This window comes from Pinus tabuliformis, chromosome 5_2 (genome assembly GCF_031772625.1).
Source record: "Pinus tabuliformis cultivar Carrire ecotype Pingquan chromosome 5_2, CPIR1, whole genome shotgun sequence".
Taxonomy (NCBI): domain Eukaryota; kingdom Viridiplantae; phylum Streptophyta; class Pinopsida; order Pinales; family Pinaceae; genus Pinus; species Pinus tabuliformis.
In genome coordinates, this window is record NC_142306.1 from 261,740,484 (window position 1) to 261,765,657 (window position 25,174).

General features: G+C 37.4%; 1 pseudogene; it reads left to right on the forward strand.

Moving 5' to 3' along the window:
* The first annotated feature begins 23,585 nt into the window (after positions 1-23,585).
* Positions 23,586-24,774, forward strand: LOC149158506 (UDP-sulfoquinovose synthase, chloroplastic pseudogene; annotated as a pseudogene).
* Positions 24,775-25,174: the final 400 nt, after the last annotated feature.

The window sequence follows — 25,174 nt, forward strand, 5'->3', positions numbered from 1 at the left end:
TTTTGAAACAAGGATTAATTGTGAAAATATGGAAAGTTCCATGTTTGATGAAGAAATGAAGGTTGAAGGTACCACTATAGCATCAAGTTGTGAAGAAATAGTTAGAATTTCTCATGAAGAAGTGAATGATCTAGTATAAATTCATGATTAAGAAGAGGATAAAGTGATTCATGAGTTCTTGATGAGAATATCCACTAACAACATAACAATGGAAGATAGCCTCAATACAATTGAAGAGGCGAAGAATAAAGAATAAGTAGGGAAATCTCTCACTACAAAGCATAATGAAGATGCTTTTAACATTGATTTTGAATGTTCAAGTAGACAGGACAATAGTCTAGTTACAGTTATAACTAAAAGAGAAGATGAATAAAAATATGTAGCCAAGGGCATGGACATTTTTTTAAATGAAGAAGCAAGCATTGAAACAACCTTTCAATAATGGATTCAAGAAGATATCAAATTCTACTTTAAAGAAATATAGAAATAAAAAAGATCAGGAATATGAAGTGGAAGAAGCATGACAAAGTTCATAGTTTGAAGATGAAGAGTTGTGGTAGTAGTCCATGAGTGAACGAATATTTCAAGAGGAAGCTATAGAAGATAGGCTCTGAAAGCCTAAATTCTTTTTTAGAACAAATATAAAAGAAGTCAAAGTAAAATTGCAGTAGAAGAAAGTGAAGCAATATGGAGCTTACATCAAGAAAGTGCAAATGAAAATGAAGCAAATTCAACGATATAGAATATGGAAGAAATGAAAAAGAAAAAACTGCATTGTAAAAAGTTTTTGGAGACAATTTCTTAGTGCAAGCATAGCATGCATAATTGAATGACGATTAAGTTGAGGTTGACTCATATGGTCATAATTAATTGAGATTTTTAGAAATAGTAATTACTCTCGTATGCATGCAATGCATGAATAGTAGAGTTAAGGAAAACAATTTGAGTCTAATATTAGAATTCAAGTGAACTAGAGTTAGAAGGTTAATGCTTTGTCTAGAAAATATGAGTAAAGAAAAAGAAAATTTTTGAGTTAAGTTAAAGGAATTTTAGAAAGTTTAGTTAAAGTGTGGAGTCTTTGTTTGCATGAGGAGAGGAAAGTCAGAGTTTGCATGATTCCATATTTAAAAAGTTTGGTTTTTATATGCATGTGGTTGGGCCCTTTTAATGTGAAGCAAGAAGAGAGAATAGTCATAGCTCGATGGATGTACATGAGAGAATAATTAATGAATATAAATTTTGCATTCAAGCATAAGCTTGTGTATTTATTTTTCTTGTGCTTACATGTTTATCTTTGTCTCTGACTAACAAGAACTTATCTCCCTACACTTTCTCATGTAAGAAAATTGTGTCATGACTTCTGCAATGATGTACCTAATCCTATTAGACATTCGGTGATTTCACATTATACAAACCCATATAAAATTATGCATTGCCCATCCAATTCCTTCACTAACTCTTCATCTCATGTTAGCACTTATAATCCAAATGGTACTTGGTCAAATTCTTGTTTCCTTAGACAACTCTCTTGTCGCATTTACAACCAATTGTTACAAATTGAAAAAGGGTGCATCCTTCCATTTCGAATGGGTCAATGAACCGTATTACATATGTTTCCTAAATGATAGCTTGGCCCAACCCATCTCAATCATCATTTGTGCTCCTTTGTGCTCACTTGACTCATATGTTTTCCCACAATGTCCACTCTAACTTATTCAACTCGTCCTAATGGGTGACTACCTATATGCTTTCATGCTACCCTCATCCATTCATCCCATGTGCTACACACTACCCTTGTCTTCAGGGTAGACTTGTTCAATCATCTTGTGTGATTTGATGAATACTTGACTAAACTAAGAGGGGGGGTGAATCAATTTAGTACATTCATGAAAATTAAAATTATTTTCTTTAAGACTCATTCATTTAAATTTTAAATGAGAAGCTTAGAAAATAATAATAAATAGTTTGAATATGTTAACAACATGTAATAAGCAAACTAAAAACATCACATCAACACATACAGACACCATATATAAGTGGAAACCCATAAAGGGACAAAACCACAATTTCGTTATTGTTGTGATGAAAACACAAGCTCCTACTACCTTATTACATTTACTTTTCTAGAGGCTCAAATCTACAGGAGGCTACTACCTCAATTTTCTACAACATGCAAGGAAGTTCCAAATCCAATATGTTTTTCGTAGGCTACAACCCATAGGAAGCTCCTACCTCAACATGCTCCAACTTGATATTTATCAAGCCACTACTTGAAAGGAGACTACAATCCCCTTATGCAAACAAGAAACAACAATGTGTTGGTTTACCTAGTCATCAATTCTGCATATCTCCATCTTCATCTCTACCTCTTCTTCCTTTCAATTCTACTTTACATGGGCTTCATATATGAAAAGTAACTAATGCATAACACCTCAATCAACTCTCACACATTCTATAACTCTCTAACTCTACTGCCCTTCAACATCACATCTTTTATAAAGATTTTTTGTTGGTTGTTTGTATTCCACATAATAATATGAAGTGAATAGACTTGACTCTTTGCCTTCCACTCATTCATTTCCAAGCTCTTCATATCTTGAATATTAAAACATAAATAAGTGCTCTGCCACATATTATTGTAGCCATCTATAATGTTTAGGTATACCAATATCAACATAATTCCAAAGAAAACATCATAATATTACAACACATACACACAGTGCAAGCACTCTCTAATGTAAATAATATTCACATAACATATAAAGGAAATGCAAGCATATGTATTCAACATTCACTCTCCAAATCCATCTATATAATCAAAGCCATCTTTTCTTCATGTCATTGACTGAACAACCTTTCCTTTGATGTCATCGAGTCTTTCCTTTGTTGTTATGGAGCCTTTCCTTTGTTGTCAGGGATCTTTCCTTTGCATTGCATCACAACACTTCACCATCACAAAAAATTCCTCAACGTAGCAATCCCTACAACATTTGTCTTGCACATATTTTCCTTGACCATAGCCTTGCATCACAACAATGTTCAATCTCTGCTCCCTTTCTCAATTGTCAACAAACAACATATCTCTATCAACTTCGTATTCTCACATACATATGGTGACCACACTTCTTGCTACTCCTTTTCTCCTTTTCCAATAGTATTTGCAACATTATGTCATCAACTCAACAACATACTTACTCACCTCAATAGTTGCAACATCATAACTACCATAGTAATTATAACATTTCAACATACACATATGAAAGAAGTTTCATCTTCTATGTAATCTTCTCTGTAACATTGCAATATAGAAAACATAAAAAGTAAGAATAATACCTCAAGATCACAAGCAAAATAACATAAGAATAATAATTGTAAAAACCATAGAGTCATGTATGCCTCTCAACATCTTTTTCCTTCTTTGTCTTGTTGTTTCTCCTTTGCAACTCATTTTTCTTTATTATTCCTCTACCCAAGTTGCTCCTATAGTTACTTTTCCATCAATACAAGTAGTGCCCCTTGATGCTTCACATGTCATAAAAATGCAAAAAAATGTCTAAGGATTGTGCTTGTTATCATTCCATCATATGTTTACTGCTCTCATTTACCTAATATGATTATTCTAAGTGTCTTTCATGTGAGGTAAGGTTTGTAAATATGAATCAAATTGTTTTTTTTCATTAAGAGAGAATATGAATATATACAAGGAGAGGGAGACTATTTGGTTTAATCTCCCAATGTCTCTTCATCTTCTAACTTCCTTTATTTTTTGTTATTTACAATTTTACATAATTTTTCCTAATCCCAAAGATTAGGTGTCAACATTCCCCTGCTTAATCAGAAGGGTTGTTGGTGAGTCCAAGCATCATTGCGAATATTTCAAACTTTTTCCTTGCAAGTGCTTTGGTGAAAATGTCTATAATCTGCTCATTTTTGGAACAATGTCGTAGGTGGATTATTTTGGCCTCAAGATGATGTCCAATCAGATGGTATATTGTATTGATGTTCTTCATTCGATCATGAAACTTTGGGTCCTTTTCCAATTCATTACAGAAGTGTTGTCAATCAAAAGAGGAGTTGAATGTACTTGTTTCTCCTGCAAATCTTCCAGAATTTTCCTAAGCCACTGAATTGCTTTCGTTGCTTTAGTTGCTGCCACAGACTATGTCTTTGTTGTGGAATCCATTGGAAATGATTGTTGTTGTGACCTATAGGAGACAACTCCTAATCCAAGACTCATAACATAACCTAAAATAGATACTCAGGTTTCTTTATCTCCATCAAAATCTGAATCAGAGTATCCAATCAAGCTAAAGTCACCCACATGTGTATACTTGAGTCTAAGGTCTTGAATTCCCTTCAAGTACTTTAGAACTCCTTTTGCAGTAGACCAATGACCCTGATAAGGCATTAGTCATTATTTTAATTTTTCATCAATGTTAAGATAGGATGGTGAGGATCAAGTTCATATAAACTACTATTATATTATCCTATTATATAGTTCTAAGTGAAAAACCATTAAATTATGCCAAAAACTACTTACACCTAGCACAAAAACTACTTATATATCAATAAAAAGTTTAGTATGTTATATGACGAACTTGATTTTTATTGTATTGTTTCTTTGATTTAGCCAAGTTCACTTAATTGTTAGGTGGATGGCATGTAGTTCAATGTTTGACTACAAATAATTTTGAGAGTCAAAAGGACATCATTTACTTTACTTTTCAAATTGTTTCTTAGTGTGATGATTAACATATCTTTGTATTTTTTCTATTTCAACATATAACGTCTTCCAAGTTTTTCCACAGAATATAATGTCTTGCAAGCTACAAGCTATGTTTTTTTATTAATTTCAATTTCAATTTATATCTTGTTTATATTTCCTGGCTGCACAATGGTATGAAGAATTAGAATTCTACCCATGCACATATTTCCCATGCCTTTCTTGCCACTGGTTTCCCTCTGTAGGGATATGAAGAGATCTTGCATCCCCTCTCCTTGAGTTCTTATGTGTTTTCATGACAAAGTTGTAGACTTTCATCCTTATACCTTAGAGACCCTTGATTCTCATGACCATGTGACTCCATGACCCAACACCCAACGAACCAATGGGTGACCTCTTTCCTCTTTAGCCCAACCCTCACTCACTTCTATCCCATTAGCTACAATCCTCCCCACTTCCACATAACCTCCCCACCTAGGTTTTCCTAGACATATGATGGAACTTTTCTCACCTACTCTCCCACCTCTTTGTAACTCCTTATATTTCTCTCTATCCATTACCCCCTTCTTTACATTCCTTCACCTCCTATTTCTCTTTGTATTCCTTGTCGGCCATTGAGGGTCTGCTTTCATATATTTACTAGTTCATGGTATCCCATATTCCTTTAACAGACAAAACCCTTCTCTCATTTTCTCACTATGCCAATCTACCTTCCATCCCATATTCTCTCATGATCCCCATATAGACCACCATTTCATTCAAGGAAGGGTGTTTTGATGTTTTCTCTATCCAAATTTGTTAGATACTTGCCCGCTTATCTTGCTTCTAGTCTCTTGAGTTGACCTCCTTTAAATATGCCCAACTATCCTTAAATTGTTTGGAAGGAAAACTTTGGTTTCTAACCCCATTTTACCAGAGATCCTTGACATGTCCCTTGAAATTTTGATTCAGCCCCATGAGCTAATTTTATGCCAGTGAGTGGAAAGCTTTAGATTTCTTTGCCACATCTTCCTCCATGACCAAACATTGTACCAATGTTTCTAAGAATATTGTGGGTACTCTCAGCACAAGAAATGTATATTGTATTTTAGAGGAGAGAAGAATTATATATTTCCCTTTGGGGCACACCAAATATATTTTGACGCACCCTATTTCTCTAACACTCTAGTCTACTTTATGACCTCAAATCCCATTCCATGTTCATACATGTGGACACCCTTTCTGATGTTTTCGGACAACCTAATTTCCTTGTCAACTCCCTCTCGTCTTCCTTGTCATGTTTTTTAGGACTTGTCTATCCAACAAGAAAGTTGGGAGATGAATACCAACATGTTATAAAATCAAGGGGTTTTCAAGTCATTTATTTAGGGTCCCCACTAGCATATTCCCACCATATGATCCAACCAATCCCTAAGTTGGGGTCTAGTAATATTTCAATTAATTATCAGATAATCACAGTGGGTCATAATTTCTAAGCTAGATGCTATGACTCTTCATAGGATATTATTAGAGATACTTGAGGAGAGGCCTCTTTGGCTCAAGGGCTAAGGAAGGATTTTGACTTCAATATCCAACCATCAACCATATCCCCAACCTTTATCCCATCATGTGGGAGGGAAGACATTTCTCTTCAAAAGTATTCTTCTACTTTATAGGTTTTCCAAAGTTGTTTGATGTTATCTTGAGGGAGGCATTATTCCATGGATGACATTGGCATTTCAAATATTTTGTTTACCTACTATTATATATCTATTAGTTTGTTCTTAGTTGCCTCCAAATAAGGAATACATTGTCTAGTTTAATCAAGAATACCATTGGGGTGAAGCACATGCATCCTTTCTCGCAAATTCCACTGCAAATTTGAAGTAGAGAAATTCTTTGTTTCAGTTAAAAGAAACTAGTTTTCAGTTTTCAGATTTTTCACTATAACAGTTGTAGAATTTAAAGGAAATTCTACATGGTATGAGAGTGATTATAAAATTAAGCCAACATAGGTTGACACATCCATATCAAGGGCTTTGATCATAGGCTAAGGAGCAATGAGATCTAGCCACAAACCCTAAGGAGTTGATCTAATGTCAAGAGAGGACGAGTTATCTTCCAATCTCTTGTGATCTGATAAGGCCAAGATAGGGAGAGTTGTTGGCCAAGTATTTTATGATTTTATATACATGTTAGATAATTATGTGATTTGGCCTTAGGAAAGATCTAATCCCTAATATAAGGGTTGTGACTTCTAGAGCATTTTTTTGGAGGGCCGCATGCCTAGTCTGCTACAAGAAAGAATATTTCATACAATTGTGGATCAACATAGGAAAAGATATATGGAAGAAGTGTCTAATGTAAAGATGAATGAGTATTGAAGCCCATGTTTAGGGCACCTCTGAGGTAGTCACATGATCCATAAAGAGCGATAAAAAAATATCAGGTCATATGCACTAAACAATGACCTTATAAGATGAAGGTAAAATTAGGTTAAGGTACATGGATATATTACTTCATGTTGGTTGTTGCAAGGAGATGGAAAGATGGTTTTAAAATATTTAGAACAACATATCTTGAAGCCCTAGTTAAGGTCTTCTTAATTCATGTACAGTCACCGTGGATCAACCCTTAAGTTTGTTCCAATAGTGAAGGCTAGTGTACATGAGTGGGGTGCATCATGAATGGTAGTAGGGTTTTCATGAAGTGTTGAGAAGAGGGAAAATTAAAGATTTTTTAAAGGATTTGTTCAAGGTGTGAACAAAAAAGATTTGTATACCCTAGTTAGGGCTTCCCTCTAAAGTATGATGCCACTAAAAGACTGTTCAGAAGGTTGATAAATTTTCTCATATTTTCTGTACATAAGAGAGAGGAGAGGGACCCTAAGAAGGAGATATATAGACAGGGAATAGTAGTTTTACTGTTGTTATAGACATATTTGGGAACTGCAACCCCAATCACATATGTCCATAAACCAAGGGCTTCTAAACCCCTAAAAGTGTTGTTTCATACCCTAAAGGAACAAGGTCAGCTGATTACATCGTCTCCCAGAAGTTCTCCATGAAAAAATACTCAGAACTGGTCAAAACTGGACCATACAGACTGCTCCATGCATAAGGTGCGATGAATCTCACCTATTACACACAGGGGGTGTGATGCATACTGGAAATCCCTTCTATAGGGTGCGATGAAAGAGAACAGACAAATGGCAGAAGCAGTTTGCTAGGTGGAAACCCAAAGAATCTTCTAGAAATTGCTCATATGACACTTGCCTCTCTGAATTCGCCTAGGGATGAGTAAGAGATCTGAAATCTCTAAGTGGAACCAAGAACTATCAGTGAAATGACACTAATCAAAATCCCAGAAGCTAACTCACTCTCCTGTAAACATCTATATATGGATCCCTCATCCTAGAGATCTAGAGGCTAGAATTTTGTAACTTGCAAGGAAGTGGTGTTGGTTTCTCTTTGAAGACATTGTTGGGTAATCTTGCTTTGTATGAGGTGAAGAGGGCTTTCATGATGGGAGGATGATGCTGGATTAGATAGCCTGGTTGTAATCCTCTCTTCTACTATTTCTATCAATAAAGCTATTTGACTTTTCCTCCATATGTTTGTATATCTCTGAATCTTGTATTTATATATGCATTTATATGGTCAATGTACATCTGATCCTACATTGTTTATGGTTATAGATCTCTATGCTTTGATGGTATTTTTCTTCCTTGACTCTACAGGTGTTATTTGAAGTGGGACAAGTGAGAAAGGAGTGGCGAAAGCTCTATCAAAGGATAGAGGAAACAGGCAAGGAGACTAGTGAAACACTGAGGTTGGTACTCTCTGCTTCTCTTTCATCTATCTCTCATAAAGGAAAACACAAGTGACTTTAGTTTGTTTGTTTCTAAGATAACTACCTGTCTCAGTGGGACTAGCAGCTCTGAATAGACACTAGTTTTCCCGATAACAAAATGGTGACTCCACTGGGGAGCGAATAGTTTGTTTGTTTTGTTACTGTTGTTTGCTTTATAAACAATAGACGGAGCCTGAAGTCAAGCCAGCTAGCCTTCAAACTGCTTTTGCTATGCAACTGCAAAGTAGATTAACGCTGCTTTAGTCAATCTCTGGGTTGGTTTATGAACTGAACATCTAGCTTACAAAACATCCTAAGTACCCTAGTGGTAGCTCAAATAACCTCATTAGATCTGCCCCTATACTTTGTGTTTACTGACAATCATTTGCTCAACCTAAATCCCTAAACTTAGCTACAAATTGTGAGTGAAAACCAAGCTCAGTCTTGTCCCCGGTCCATCGCACTGTCTCTTATTGGCAACCTAGATGCATCACACCTCCCGTGTGTTGTAGGTGAGATGCATCACTGTTTCCCTGTGTTACAGGTGTGATGATTGAATGAGACTATTTCTGCCTCTAGATTTTGGTTTTTTCTTCATTGTCTTCAACTTTATTCAGTAGCTTTGTTGTCTATGATCAGTACATCACTATTGAAACCATCTTCCTTCGAATTATTCAGCCTCCATTAGAATGAATTGTGAATGTTTTTTATGTATATTTCATCATTTACAATTCTCCTTTGCAAATAGTAGCTTAATCGAACTGTTGTCTTTTGATTTGAAAGTGTCGCAAGTGTCATTTTCAGTCAAGAAAAAGTGTGTCGCAAAGAATTCCTCTTTTGGATAGTCGATTACAATTTTTCCATTGTATTTGATTTGAATTAATAGTATTTCAAGTGTCAAAAGCAATTTTAAAATCGAAATCTCAAAGTGTCATCTTGGCTTTCTTTCGTTTTTTGAAAAGAAAATTGTTAGTATTGTCGCTTTGAAAGAAGGTAGTTCGGATCTATACTTAGTTTTATTTTTTTCATCCTCACATTAGGGAAACTGAAAAACAATACATGCATGTGCATTTGCATTTAGACTGCATGCTGGAATTGATTTAGGAAAAGTGCATCTAGTGTGTGCTCTCTGCTCTATGTTGAAAGAATTTCATTTCTCTTTCCTTAGTAGCTAGGATTTTCATTGCAAAAAGAAAGTAAACGACTGTTTATCATCTTAGATTGCATATTTAGGAATTGTATATCTACATCATGTGGTGAACCTTAAAGGCAAACTTCTTAAGAAAGATCAACTGTAAAATAAACCTCAATGAACATAAAAATGCTTTGGAACCTAACGCACAACATTTAGAAGTCTAGGCTAGAGACGTATTCTGGCATCGTAAAGCCTGGTAACTATCGCTTTCATCGTAGGTTGGGTGACTCCTCCTCTTTGAGATGACAAGTGCCAGTATGGACTTGTGCTCCCATGTACCGTTGAGTATATATTGGGAGACCACAATAGGCTACATCCTTCATCCTTAGGAAGCCGTGTCTGCAGCCATATCAATTGCAATGCACTGAACACATCATTTGGGAAGATTGACTACCGTACCGTAAAAGGTATTCTGCAGTTTTACGATTGGTTTGGTAATCCCTCTGTCTAGATTTCCAGAGTAGTCACTTTCGCTCCTTTTCAGACTCCCTAAAAGAAAAGGTCCATCCGAGCACTTGTCACTTCAGGCTCATTAAAAATCGAAGGCGACTAGAGTCATCTTCAACTTTTTCTCGACTCTTAAAAATTGAAAAAGCAAGTTGTGTCAAAGCATCATAAAATTTATTTTAATCAGAATAACGTCACTGTTCCCTAGTTGGTCTTTAGGTTGAGAAAGTGGAGTCTGCCAATCAAGGATTTCCCCTTGGGGGAAATCCTAGCCCTTTCTCTTCTTGGGGAGATGTTGGTGCTCCACATATGGCTGCATTGTCCCTTCCAGGACTCACAATTGGCCTGCCAGTATGGCTTTTCTTGACCTTTGTCATTCAAAACACCGCAATTCCTTAGCAATCCAATCAGCAACCAGATAAAGTTGCTCCCCCTCCTTCTACTTCGTTTGTTTCTCCCTCTCCTTCTTACTCTTCACTTGGTGAAGCTAGTAATGCTAAAAACCAAGTAACTGAGAAGAAGAAGAAAGGGAAGGAGAAGAAGAAGAAGAATCCATCAAAAAAAGGGGGCAACCATGCACCATCTGGCGAAAATCCACACACTGCAACTTCCAAACCTAAATCTCCATGTGTCATTTGCAAGGGAGACCACTATCATTGAGATTGTCCCTACATCCCACAGATCTTGAGGGATTGGTCTCCCTGCTAGCACAATCCGGTGTCTTCAACCGCTGACGATCATGTTCAGAGCACAACGTCAACTAGTGAAAACAAAGTCAATGGACAAAAAGGAAGATCCAAATTTCCTTGTAGCCTATGTGAAGACGATCATGCCCTCCACCATTGTCCCTTCCTAGATGAGGCTCAGAGAGTCTTTGATAACCATCCTGCTTCATCACAGCGACTTCCTCCTAGATACAAGAAACTCTTACCGAGTCCATCGCTAGTTGAAAATCTGACTGACACACCTTTTTTGTCGGTCGAAGCACCTATCATTAAAGATAAACCCTTTGAGTCCACACTGGACCAAAGTCAACAGGTTGAGACGGCAGTCGACCCAATCTTGTCTTCAGAGGGTCCACCTTCAGATGATACTGTCACCAAAGAGAATGAGACCGACACTGTTCAAATTCTTTTTGTAAACACAGAATCCGATGAACATGGGGGAAATCTACCCATTCCTTTACCACAGGAATGAATTTCATCAGAGATTTATCTGGCCATTTTTTTGGTCCCACCTCCAAGCAATCTCGTCATTTCCTTCGATTGGAATCTACTAGGCAGACCCCGCCTACCATCTAATGTACCATTCTGAATCATAGTATAAGCTTACATAATGATCATGGTTGGTACTATTATAGATTAAGGGGCTTTTGTGAGTATCCCTTCCTCAACTGCTTGGAAAACGCTTGGTTCACCATCGCTTCTGCCTGAGATTCGAAATCTGACATGCTTCAACAAAGGAACCAGTCGATAGTTAGGGATCCTTCCAAATTTTCCTATAACTTTGAGAAGGAAAACTATTCATCTAAATTTGATGGTAGTCCAAGGGCCTATAGATTACAATCTACTCCTTGGGCATGACTACATTTATAGCATGGGAGCTATTGTTTCCTCACTCTTTCAAGTGTTGTGTTTTCCGCATGAAGGCAGAGTGGTCTAGCTCGTAGACCAGCGTTCTTTCCCTGGTTCAAACACAGCTATTAGTCAAATTCCATCCCTAACTGGTCTTTTTTGCCCAAGGAATGTCTCGTCAATCTCCAGTCCGTCCACCTGATGATTGCAAGTGATTCATTGATTTTGACTGAAACCCAGGAGGCATGCGCCCTGGTCTGCTTCGGCAGAAAAACCCCAGATATAAGGTAGGTTTCCACGTAGGAATATGACTAGTCTGACAATCCTGTCCATTTAGGATAATGGATCAGTCTGGAAAAGGATTCCTTCGTCAAAGGTTAGGTGATTGGAGCTAGGATCACCTTCGTCCATTTCGATGGACAGATCCAAGGAAGTGTTTTGTCTACAAATGTGGATGAAACAATCTTGTTAATGCAAGAAATTCCATATGGTAACCTGGGAACTCTATTTCATTATACCTGGGGGCATGCAAACCTTTTTACATGCAAGTGAAAAACGACCATTTATTTTCTTAGTTTGTAGGCTCTTAACCCTTTAAACTGGTAGGTTGGTCATTCCTAGCTTGCATAACGAAAAGCTCCAGGAGAAAAGTTGTGCATGGGACAAGATCCCTAAAAAATGAACCTACTGATGATACATCCTTATTATATGACTGGCACGAGCAGTTTTACGCGAAGTTCAGGTTCGTTAAAAAATAAACCTAGCAATGAGCAAATCTTCCCCCAGAGTTTAAGCTCATTAAAAAATGAACCCACCTTTAGTAAATAACCATTGCGATCGCATAATTATCAGCTTTTGAATGTTGGTCATGTTCTCACCATCATCTCCACTCTTTTTTAGCCAATCATATGCCTCCATTTGATTGTTTACCCTTTTGAGGAACAATTGCAACGAGTGATTCTATTAGCAACCTTCTTTACACTGCCATGATTGAAAAGTTCCAAACCTTACCTGGAACCAGTTGCTATCCAAAAACATCACTAGTTCCTCAAAAAACAAGTCTCCTTTAAGCTCTTTTCATCCAACTCGTAAAATATGAAAGGATTGCTGAGCAATTGGCCTTTCAGACTCGTTAAAACAATTGGAAGTGCCATACATCCTCTAGATTTTAATCTTTTTGGACCTAAGGCATTATTACACAAAAAGATTGAGCGCTTGTCTTGTTCAGATCGTTAAAAAAATCGAAAATTCATCCCTCTCGTATTATTTTACACTTTTTCGGACTTAAGGGATTACATTACGAAAAGGGACCATTGGAGTTGCCTTTACGTCTCTTTTTAGACTCTATAAAATTGAAAAGGACTGAGTTATCTTTGTTGTTAAGCTCATTAAAACAATAGCGACAAACTTATCCATGCAGACAAGAGCGAGTTTCACTGTCGCTAGGCTCATTAAAACATAGCAACAGGTTTTCCCAAAGGGAAAATTACAGAACAAGCATATGTTGTCCTCCTCAAGCTTAACAAAAATAAAGAGGTACTGGTCAGCAATGACTGGGGAAAAAGGGAAGAAAACTTGAATAGCTTCATTGGTAGCAGGTCGCTCTTGAACATGACACTTTCACTCCGTCACCATGATTGAGTCGGGTTGGGTTATTCCATTCACCGGTCATATCACCATTGGTCCGTCGTACCATCCACCTTGGGGTTAATGCTACCAATCCATTTCAGTGTCACCGGTATGTTCAAGAGAAGTCACTCAGAGAATTCACCAACCTAGCTAACACCTCATCCGTTGCAATACCTTCACTCTCCATTTTTCATGACCGCCACCCTGAACCTTATATCATCAGATCGTTTTCACCTCCACAAAATCATTTGCTCCATTCCATGTCGTAGATGTGGGATTCATTAAGGCCCTCCTATGACAGGTCACTTCTTATCGACATCAGCTCATTATCCAAGAAGTTGACTTAGGAACAACCCTTTCAGTACTTTGAAGCTTACATGCCTCAATGGCAAGTTTCTCACTTCCGGCGATAGGTTTACATCAATGGCCTTCGACCGAAAGATTTTACGTGGTGTTCGACATCAACTCATGTATTCACACCACGTGAATTGTACTGCAGTACCTTGAGGGTCATCATCATTATCGGTGATTCCTCTCACGCATGTTAACAACTTACATCATTGGCTGGTAATCAGGTGATGTCTTTCCATGTTCGACATCAGAACATATTTTCACATGGATTGACCTGTACTTCGGGCGAAGATTGAACGAGTTTGAATACCCTGGATCTAGTTTCATCCATCTAAGCTCCGATATATTCAGGAAAATAAAGACATCAAATGTACATCACAGCTGCACAGATAATCATCCAAACTAAAGGATGATGGCTCTACTAGAATCATCAGTTTGTCACACAGGCGATTGTCTGTCTTAGGTACATGAATATGAATTATAAAGCTGAGCATGGGAATGCCCGCCTCAGCTAGATCATGAAAATATTATGAAGATAATGTATTGTATTGTATCTTATTACAAGTCACCTTCCAGTTTGAAAAACCTCAGATCCTCATTATAAAGCATTTGACCAGACATCAAAAGATTTGCGACCCTCATGCTTTAGGGGGCAACTGTTATAGACATATTTGGGCACTGCAACCCCAACCACATATGTCCATAAACCAAGGGATTCTAAACCCATAAAATTGTTGTTTCATACCCTAAAGGAACAAGGTCAGCTGATTACATCATCTCCCAAAAGTTCTCCACGAAAAAGTACTCAAAACTGGTCAAAACTTGACCATACAAACTGCTCCATGGATAGGGTGTGATGCATCTCACTTGTTACACACAGGGGGTGCGATGCATACTGGAAATCCCTTCTGTAGGGTGTGATCAGTGAGAGAAAATGAATGGCAGAAGCAGTTTGCTAGGTGGAAACCCAGAGAATATTCTAGAAATTGCTCATATGACACTTGCCTCTCTGAATTCGCCCAGTGATGAGTAAGAGATTTGAAATCTTCAAGTGGAACCAAGAACTATCAGTGAAATGACACTAATAAAAATCCCAGAAGCTAACTCACTCTCCTGTAAACATCTATATATGGATCCCTCATCGTAGAGATCTAGAGGCTGGAATTTTGTAACTTGCAAGGAAGTGTTGTTGGTTTCTCTTTGAAGACATTGTTGGGTAATCTTGCTTTATATGAGGTAAAGAGGGCTTTCATGCTGGGAGGATGATGTTGGATCAGACAGTCTGGTTGTAATCCTCTCTTCTACTACTTCTATCAATAAAGCTATTTGAGTTTTCCTCGATATGTTTGTATATTTCTAAATCTTGTATTTGTATATGCATTTATATGGTTAATGTACATCCGATCCTACATTGTTTATGGTTATAGATCTCTATGCTTTGATGGTATTTTGCTGCCTTGACTCTACAGGTGTTCTTTGAAGTGGGACGAGTGAGAAAGGAGTGGTGAAAGATCTATCAAAGGAGAGAGGAAACAAGCAAGGAGACTAGCGAAAGACTGAGGTTGGTACTCTCTGCTTCTCTCTCATCTATCTCTCATAAAGGAAAACACAAGTGACTTTAGTTTGTTTGTTTCTAAGATAGCTACCAATCTTAGTCGGACTAGCAGCTCTGAATAGACATTAGTTTTCCCGATAACAACTGTGCAAATATTTTATGTATATGTCAACCCTAAAGTAGGTCATTTCTAGCCTCTAGTAACTATACGAAAGTGAAAATTTACGGGAACAGTATATGGCTGATATAATGAAGGGAAATATGGGTCAACATGGAGAAATATCAGTGGAAAGAAAGCTGCATTGAAGTAGTTGGAAAGGACTGTTCTAAAGGACGTAGGACAATAGATCTTATAAGCCCTATACTTGTGCAATTTGAGGAACAAATTGAAAAATAAAGGGCAGTAAGTTTGTAACCCTAGGTCAGTCACGAAGATGATTCTAAGTGGAACAAATGAAGTTGTGTACAATGCAGGAACAATGTCAATTGTAGTGCATGATCTAGTCCATGTTTGGGACACAATTATTGGTAGTGTGTGTATAGGTGGGAGGACTGTTAGAGGGCTTCTAGAGGAGCCCTATGTGCATAGGACTATTAAGTTATTATAAGGGAAAAGGTATTTGAGCCTAAGGAGCTTAACCTTGAAGGAGGCAAGGGAAATCAAGAAGGCTAGTGAACTAGCCCTAGTTCATTGTGTTGAGAAATACATCTTCAGTGGAAAGTGGGCAACCTCCTTCTCCCTAAGACTTGTCTTTTGTGGAGCAGTAGTGAGGCAAGTAGTGGGTAGTTTGAAGACCCTATGAGTTGGCATCCTTGATGGAAAAAGGAGAAGCTAGAGGGCATACTATTTGGGCCAAAGGTTAGTGACCTAAAGGAGATGCTTTCACTAATAGTGGCAAATTGTGGAGCTAGAGATGCATACTTTTAGAGGGAGCAGAAAGGCAAGAAGCTCTCAAAATAAAGAAGTGATAGGCTTGCAGAGTATTTTGGGAATGAAAATAGCTTTAAGGTAGGTTCCCTACAAGAAACCAGAGAAGCCTTCTAGTTCATAAGGAGCAACTGCAACAGCAAAGAACATGGTAATGTTCGAGATAGATTGAAGTGGATAAGGTTCTTCCGGGAACGCCTTCCTCACTAAGAGGAAGTGTTGAAAATGTTAGCAAGAAAGGGTTCCTTTATTTGTGCCTTAATAAATGGAACCACAATGAGTTTATCCTTAAGCATGCATAAGTTCCTTTGAGTTAGGAGCTAATTCCTAAAAAATTGGATGAGCTCATAAAATTTAGGCAAATTTCCTAAAATTTAGGAGCGCAAAAAGTAGTTGACTAGTGGTAATTATTGGAACACCAAGTTTATTGTCTTCTAGTGAAAGTTATTTTAGCTAAAGGATGAGTTGATTTATTCAAACTCCTAAACTATACGAAGGAAGAGTTAACGCAATCAATGATCTTTTGTTAACTATTCAATCAATAATTTGATTTTCCTCAAATAGAACTTGATAGTAATAGCCTAATTGAAGTTCTTATAAGGAGGAAATAGGCACAATTTCATCATGTTCTTGTGAGCATGAGTTGGTGAGAAAAGATAATAGAGCTCATAGGTTTATGATAAGTTTCCATAGGGTTTTGCATGGAGCTTGTGAGAGGAATATTGTGTAAGAGAATATCTTGCACAAATTGTAGAGGGCAGAAAAGATCAGTAGTCTTGCAAGGGTTTTGTGCTTATAACAAGCAGGGAAAACAAGTATGTTTTCTGATTGAAACAATTATTTTGTAAGAGATCTATTTCTCAAACTTTTTTATTCAATAAAATTTTCAATCAATCAAAGGGTTGTCCCAATTAGGTTCGCTAGAAAAGCAAATGTGTTTTGAACTGTGTGATTGTCATTATTTATGTTTCTATTCCACTGCAAATTTGAAGTAGATTCTGTGTTTTAGTGAAAAGAAACTAGTTTCAGTTTTCAAATTGTTCACTATAGTAGTTGTAGAATTTCAAGGAAATTCTACATTTGACATCATCTTTTCATTTTTCTACCTCAAGCGAATGCTCCGGTAGAAACATACTTGTTCATTTTACTTTATCTAAGTCCACGAGATGGTTATCTAGCTCTTCTGCTCTTAGATCATAATATTCTTCATGACACTATTAAGGGGAAATCACATTATCTTATACCCTAGAGGAATGTGGTATATCTACCTCTTCTTGCTTTGTCTCTCTTAACAACACATGTGGAGGCCTTCTAAACTATGACTAGCTTCTAATAGGGTATTTTGAGCTCTAAGTGAAGTTCTCCAAAAATAATGGGATACCTACAACTACTTGAGTTTATTGATAACATTATTCACATATTTGAGGATATTTATCACCTCCTTAAGGGTTAGTGGATATTTCCCTTATGTGTAGACCTCATGTCCCCTTTCCATCCTTATACTAGCATACTTGATTGCATTAGAGAGGTATTCTATAGTTTTTATCGATGTCCTTAGACCAACATTAGCACTCTCTATAGTTAAAATAGATCTAAGCTGATTAATTAATAATAATACTTTTATTATCCTCGCATTCAATTTTTTATTTGACTAGCTATTATTCATGTTTGACCATTTTTCTTTTAAAAATTGTACATAGTTTAACCTTATAAATTATATTTTATAAATTTTAATATTATTTATTATTTTTAATATATTTTAATAATTTTTAATATTATTTTAATTTATTTATTATTTTTAATATTATTTTTATTTATTTATTTTAAGAAAACTTTCCCTCCCTCACTTTGTTTTGTGCTGCTAACGAAATTTTCCCTCCCTCATCTTGCATTGCATCACTTTCAGCCCTTTCCTGCCACTAAATGTGTATTCCTACTATTACTGGAGTATCACAGTGCTCTATGTGGTTCTAATGATAAAAATTTCGAGAGAAACATAGATTCCTTTGTTAACATGGATTCCTGCTCATAGGTGATTCTGGGCAGACCTCATTTTCTTTCAATACGAGGAAATATTTTTTGGGTTTTCTTAACCGATAAGATTCTTAGCTGGGATTTTGTTATTTTTTACAGGAATAGGTTATAAAAATGTTGTTATTTGGTTTACAATGTTTAAATTTTCATTCAGTACTTTCCCAAGTGAAGGCTCTAGCTAATATTTATGTTGGGTTATGTTATATTCTTTCCACGACTAGCCCATGTAGTTAACCGGGGGGTTAGAAGGGGCGCAGAGCCCCCCCTTCGTTGCATCGATTGCGTAGCGAGGGGAGTCACGGTGGGTTTGAGGGGTGCAAGTAACCCCACTCTATGGGGTCTGGGGCAGTGCCTCAGAAAATTTTGGTTTTGGACCCTATGTTAGGTTGGGCGAACCTACCTATGGTTTTGTGCATGATTTTTCGCACATGGTTTTGGACGCGATGGTTTTTGGTCTATGGTATTGGATGCTTCAGCATGTATAAATATGTATTGTAACATTGAAAGGAACATAATGAAAAATAAAGCTAGTAGTCCCGGTTTTGGGATACAAGGGAAAATCTTTGTGTATATGTGTTTTATGTGTTATGCTCTCGCATTGTTTATTTTCTATGTTTTAGAATTCGTGTGCAGGTAATTTCTTTACAGGGTTGAAATCTACATTTGGTATCAGAGTTGTTTTGGCTTCAAGGGGACGCCTTTGTTGCTGAGGGGTTTTGCTCGGGCCTATGGTAGACTCCCTTCAGTGGGAGATATGCGGGATCAATTCTGGTGGTGAAAGAGGATGGCGAGCAGTGGAAAGATAGAGATCAAGAAATTTAATGGTCAAAATTTTGAGTTGTGGAAACTCAAGATGGAGGATCTATTGGTGGATAAAGATCAGTGGATCGTGGTAGATCTGGGTACTAAACCAACAGGAGTGTCCGATGAAGAATGGAAGAAGTTGGATCAGAAGGCAAAGAGCACAATACGATTGTGTGTCTCAGATTTAGTATTGATAAATGTATCAGGGGAAGCTACGTCAATGGCTTTGTGGGACAAGTTAGGGACTTTGTAACAATCTAAGTCTCTAGTGAATAAAGTGTTCCTACTGAAAAAGTTGTATAACATGAGAATGAAAGATAGAGACTCGGTGATAGAGCATTCGAATGCGTTTAATACTGTGGTAAGTCAATTATCATCTGTTGATATCAAAATTTCAGATGAAGATAAGTGCATTAGTTTGTTGTGTTATCTACCAGATTCATAGGATAGTCTCATTATTGCAATAGGTAACAATACAACTGCCTTTCAGTTTGATGAAATTGTCTCATCCTTGCTAATGGAGGAGATGAGATGGAAAAATATGGAGAGTTAGAATGGTGATGCCTTGTCTGTACGAGGACAGTCCCAGAATAGAAACAAAAATAAGTCATCGAGTGGGAGATCTAAATCTAGAGGGAGATCTAAATCTCCATGAAAACCTATAAAGGTGGTGTGCTGGAAATGTGGAAAGGAAGGGCACTACAAAAGGGACTGTAAATCTAAAGCTCCTAATAAAGGAAAGGGATCTGATGATGCTCCTTCTGTAGAGGAAAAAACCACCTCAGATGAAGGTGGGGATGTGTACTTGGCTTCTTCAAGTACACATGTAGATCATGACGCATGGTTGATTGACTCAAGTGCATCCTTTCACTTCACTCCCCATAGAAAGTGATTCTACAAGTATGAGAAATACGATGGTGGTGATGTCTTCTTAGGGGATGATATGAAGGCTAGAATTGTTGGTCATGGAAAAGTAAAGTTGAAGTTGCAAGGTGGAAGGGTTAGAACACTTTTGAGTGTTCTACATATTCCTGCATTGGCCAGAAATCTGATTTCTATAAGCAAGCTAGATGATGCAGGTGTAAAAGCAGTGTTCGAGAAGGATACCTACAAGATGGTTTGGGGGCATTGGTATTGATGAGAGGAGTTCGAACTGAACTCTATACAAGCTGCAAGGTAGCATTGTTGTTGATGGGTGCAACAGTTCTATGGTTCTTGAAAGTGGAGCAGAAAATCTAGTGATCTCTAGAGAGAAGACCATGTTGTGGCATCAAAGGCTTGGACATAATGGAGAGAAGGGACTTTGAATACTTCATGGTAAAGGTATGGTAGAAGGTATGAGTAATAGCTCTCTAGATTTCGATTTCTGTGAAAATTGTGTATATGGGAAGCAGAATTGGGTGAGTTTCCCCTTTGGTGGTAAGAGGGCGAAACGGATATTAGATCCTGTTCATAGTGATGTCTTTGGACTTGTGAAGGTTCCATCACTGGGTAAGTCTGTGTACTATGTATCATTTATAGATGACTTCTCAAGGAATACATGGATATATTTCCTTAAGAAGAAATCTGAAGTCTTTGACAGGTTTAAAGAATTTAAGGCTCTGGTGGAAAACCAGATAGAGAAGAAGATAAAGGTGCTGAAGACAGATAATGGTGGAGAGTTTTGTAGTAAGGAATTTGAATAATCTTTAAGAAGTGTGGTATAGCATGGCAAAAGACTACTCCATATACACCTCAGCAAAATGGAGTTGTAGAAAGAATGAACAAGACGTTGATGGAAAGGGCAAGAAGCATGCTCACTGGCGCCGGGTTAGGACAGGAATTCTGGGCAGAGGTGGTGGAGACAACATGTTACCTGGTCAACAGATCACCTTCATCAACGTTGGAAGATAAGACTCCACAAGAGGTATGGACTGGTAAGAAACCCTCTCTTTATGGGTGTTCAAGAAGAAGACAAATACAGAAGGAAAGGTGGAGAAATACAAAGCTCGGTTGGTAGCAAAAGGTTATTCCCAGGTGCTGGGAATTGATTTTGGTGATATTTTTTTTCTTGTTGCCAATGTAGCTTTTATTATATTACTTTTATCTGTTGTTGTTTCTTTCGATTTTGAGGTAGAACAAATGGATGTGAAGACAACATTTCTTCACAGGGATCTAGAAGAGGAAATCTATATGAAGAAACCTGAAGGCTTTACAGTGAAGGGTAAGAAAGAACTAGTATGAAGGTTAAAGAAGTCTTTGTATGGGTTAAAATAGTCACCAAGAATGTGGTATCAGAAATTTGATACATTTATACAAGGACTTGGATTCACCAGAAGCAAAGCAGATCACTGTGTGTATTTTAAATTAATAAGTGACCATGTTATTTATCTAGTCTTGTATGTTGATGATATGTTGCTAGTTGGAAATGACAAAGAAATTATCCAGGATTTGAAGACCCAATTGTCCTCCAAATTCGACAAGAAAGATCTTGGTGCTGCAAACTATATTTTGGGCATGGAAATTAAAAGAGATAGGGCAAAGAGGAAGCTCTAGTTAAACCATAGGAAGTATGTTGAGACAATATTGTAGAGGTTTAATATGCGGGATAGTAAATCGGTGAAGGTGCCTATTCCTGTAGTTGTAAAGTTATCTGCTGAATAGTGTCCCAAGACACAAGAAGAGGAAGAGGATATGTCTCGTGTTCCATATGCAAGTGCATTTGGTAGCCTAATGTATGTGATGGTCTGTACTAGACTAGACATTGCACATGCAATGGGAGTATTGAACAGGTTTATGTCAAAACTAGGGAAGGAGAATTACACAGCAGTGAATTGAGTTTTCAAGTATTTGCGTGGCACTAGTGATTATGGTTTGTGCTACCAACGAAGACCAGGATTGGACAGAGTGTTGGATATTGATGGCTTTGTTGATGCAGACCGGGTTGGAGATCTGGATCAGAGAATATCTACAAGTGGGTATGTGTTTAACCTATTTGGAGGTGTAGACAGTTGGATGAGTAAGAAACAATCTGTAGTGGCACTATCAACTACAGAGGCAGAATACATGGCAGCCACTTATGCAAGCAAGGAAGAAGTTTGGTTGCAGAGATTGTGTTCAAGTATGGGGTTAGTACAGGGAGCTATAAGGATAGACTGTGACAACCAAAGTGAAATTTCCTTGGCAAAGAACCCTGCACATCATTCAAATACAAAGCACATTGATGTTCAGTATCACTTTGTGAGGGATATGATAGAAGACAAAAAGGTGTTCCTGGTAAAGGTGGACACTTTGAAGAATATTGTAGATGCATTGACAAAATCTGTGAAAAGTTCTCTTGGTGTAGAGAAACAATGGGCATTGCAAGGCTAGATAAATGACTAAGTTCTCTTGTGGCCCCCTGTGGAAAGAAAACAACAAGTGGGAGAATGTTGGGTTGTGTTATATTCTTTCCACGACTAGCCCACATAGTTAACCAGGGGGTTAGAAGGGGGGAAGAGCCCCCCCTTCGTTGCGCTGAGTGGGTAGTAGGGGGAGTCACAGGGGGTTTGAGGGGTGCAGATAACCCCACTCTATGGGGTCCGGGGCAGCGCCCTGGAAAATTTTGGTTTTGGACCCTATGTTAGGTTGGGCGGACCTACCTATGGTTCTATGCATGATTTTTCACATATGGTTTTGGGCGCGATGCTTTTTGGTCCATGGTATTGGATGCTTCGGCATGTATAAATATGTATTGTAACATTGAAAGGAACATAATGAAAAATCAAGCTGGTAGTCTTGGTTTTGGGATCTAGGGGAAATCTCTGTGTATATGTGTTTTATGTGTTATGCTCTCGCATTTTTTGTTTTCTGTGTTTCAGAATTTGTATGCAGGTAATTTCTGTACGGGGTTAAAACCTACAATTTAGGCTAGAAATTGTAGTTATGAGTAGTTGATGTTTAGCTTCCCTAGGGCCAAACCATAGTTTTTATCATTTTTTATTCGTTTGGTAAACATTAGGTCGCAATTTTCTTTTGAAGCTTCTCTATCAGGTTGGGGAATTTTTTTTGTCTCTTCCAGATTACTTAAAATAACCATATATGGAGGACCAGTATGGCTTCAAATAATCATACACACCTATGTCATGTAGTTATTCTGTGTAAAACTACTGTGATTATCTTTTCTATATGTACTCATTCTCACATGTGGTTGAGTTTGGGGCTCACATACCATTTCTATATTAGGTTAGGCACACACTAGCTTTCAACCGTGAATTTATGTGACAGACACTATCGACTGCTTCTTGTTTCAATTCAATGGGTTGCATTAATCTCATCTAGATGCTACTAGAACTATCCTAATGCCTCATAATGAAATTTCCTTTAGGAAAGGGAAGATTTCTATTTCATTTTGGAAGCAAGAGGCCTTGTTTGGATGTGGTAGGTTTGTTTCTTTATCTTTTTTTAAAAGACAGTGCAGTAGAAGAAATGTTGCCAGATTTTCCCCGAGGGTTGTTGTTGTGAAGGAGAAATAAGTGAAAATAACATCCTTGACCATGGAAGTGGGAGGTAAAGGAAGGAAATTAATGGTTGTAGGAGGGGATGTCTATTGTGGATGGGCGACAACTTTACATCTCTTAAACAGAGGATACCAAGTTTCTATTGTTGATAGCCTTGTCTACAGGTTGTTTGACCAACAACTTGGGATTGTCTCTCTAACTCCCATTGTCTCAATTCATAAGAGAATAAAGAGATGGAGGTAAGTCTCTGACAAACAGATTGACCTCTTTGTGGGAGATGTTTGTGATTTGGATTTCCTTATAGAGGCTTTCAAGTCCTTTGAACCTGAGGCAGTCGTACCGTTTGAATAACGTAGGTCTACTCGTTACTCCATGATAGACATAGGAAAAGTAGTCTATACTTAGCATAAAAATGTGATTTGAACCATGAATGTTCATTTTTCTATTAAAAAATTCATCTTAGAATGCCATACGGGGGCTTCACCATGGGAGCAATACCATACCATGTGGGTTCATATTGGGGGATATATACTGAGGAAAAAATGGCATAATATATTAGGGGATATATAGGGGGGAAATGATTTGTATATTGGAAGGTATAAAAATGAAGCTAAAACTTAATGAAAAAATATAAAGGGGTATAAAAAATGTTAATGAAAAAATGGGTACCTACATTATCTAGTGGAATTAGGGGTTTTTTAAATTGGAAAGGTGTATTGGGTTTGTATTGGTAGGGGTTTAAATAATGTGATTTTTAGGGGTATTTTCCAATATGTATTCAAATTAAGAGTATTGTTTATTATGCCATGAATGCACATGATAGGTGAGAGGTTCATTGAGTGAAGCCCTCGTGCAATGCCATTTGGTTAAAATGGGTACCATGGAAGAATATCAAACTCCTAGCATTGATATTGAGGAAGGGTGCATTACCATTACTCATAATGGTAGGATAGACACACTGTCATACCCAAAGCAAGGAAGTTCCTTTTATCATCTTAGCAAAGTGCACAATTCTCAAAACATGGCTTTTGCTTGCAAGGCTTGGCAACTAAGGGATACAGACCTCAATCAAGGGGTGGTTTATGGATTCATAACTCTAGAAAATGCAAAACATGAATAACTCATTAACAAGCTAGACTATGCTGGTGTATATGGGATTGCATTGAATCATTTTCGTGTGTAAGAAGTTGTTGGACATCCTCTCAGAGTTTATAGAAAGGGTTAGAAATTATGAAAAGTATTTCAAAAGACAAATTCGTAAATAAGCGATGCATGCCCATGTTGGAACCCTTAGTTTTTTAAATAAAAAATTCATGATATTGATTTTTACAACTCTTTAGGCTGCAAACATGTATTGGATGTGTCTTCCCTAGGAGGTGGAGCTCTAGGGAAACCTTAAAAAATAGTATGATGTAGAGAGTAGAAAGAAGTCATGGCAAAGTTGGTATCAAGTGTCGTGGGATGGTTATGCCTTATCACACTAGTTGGGATTAAAAAATCAGACAACTTCTACTTCACAAGAACAAAGAATGTGGATGGAGCTTATTAGGGTCCCACCCTAACCCCCTTATTTATGTCATGGGATCACGTCATAGTCAAGGGTCAATAAAGCCCATATTAATATT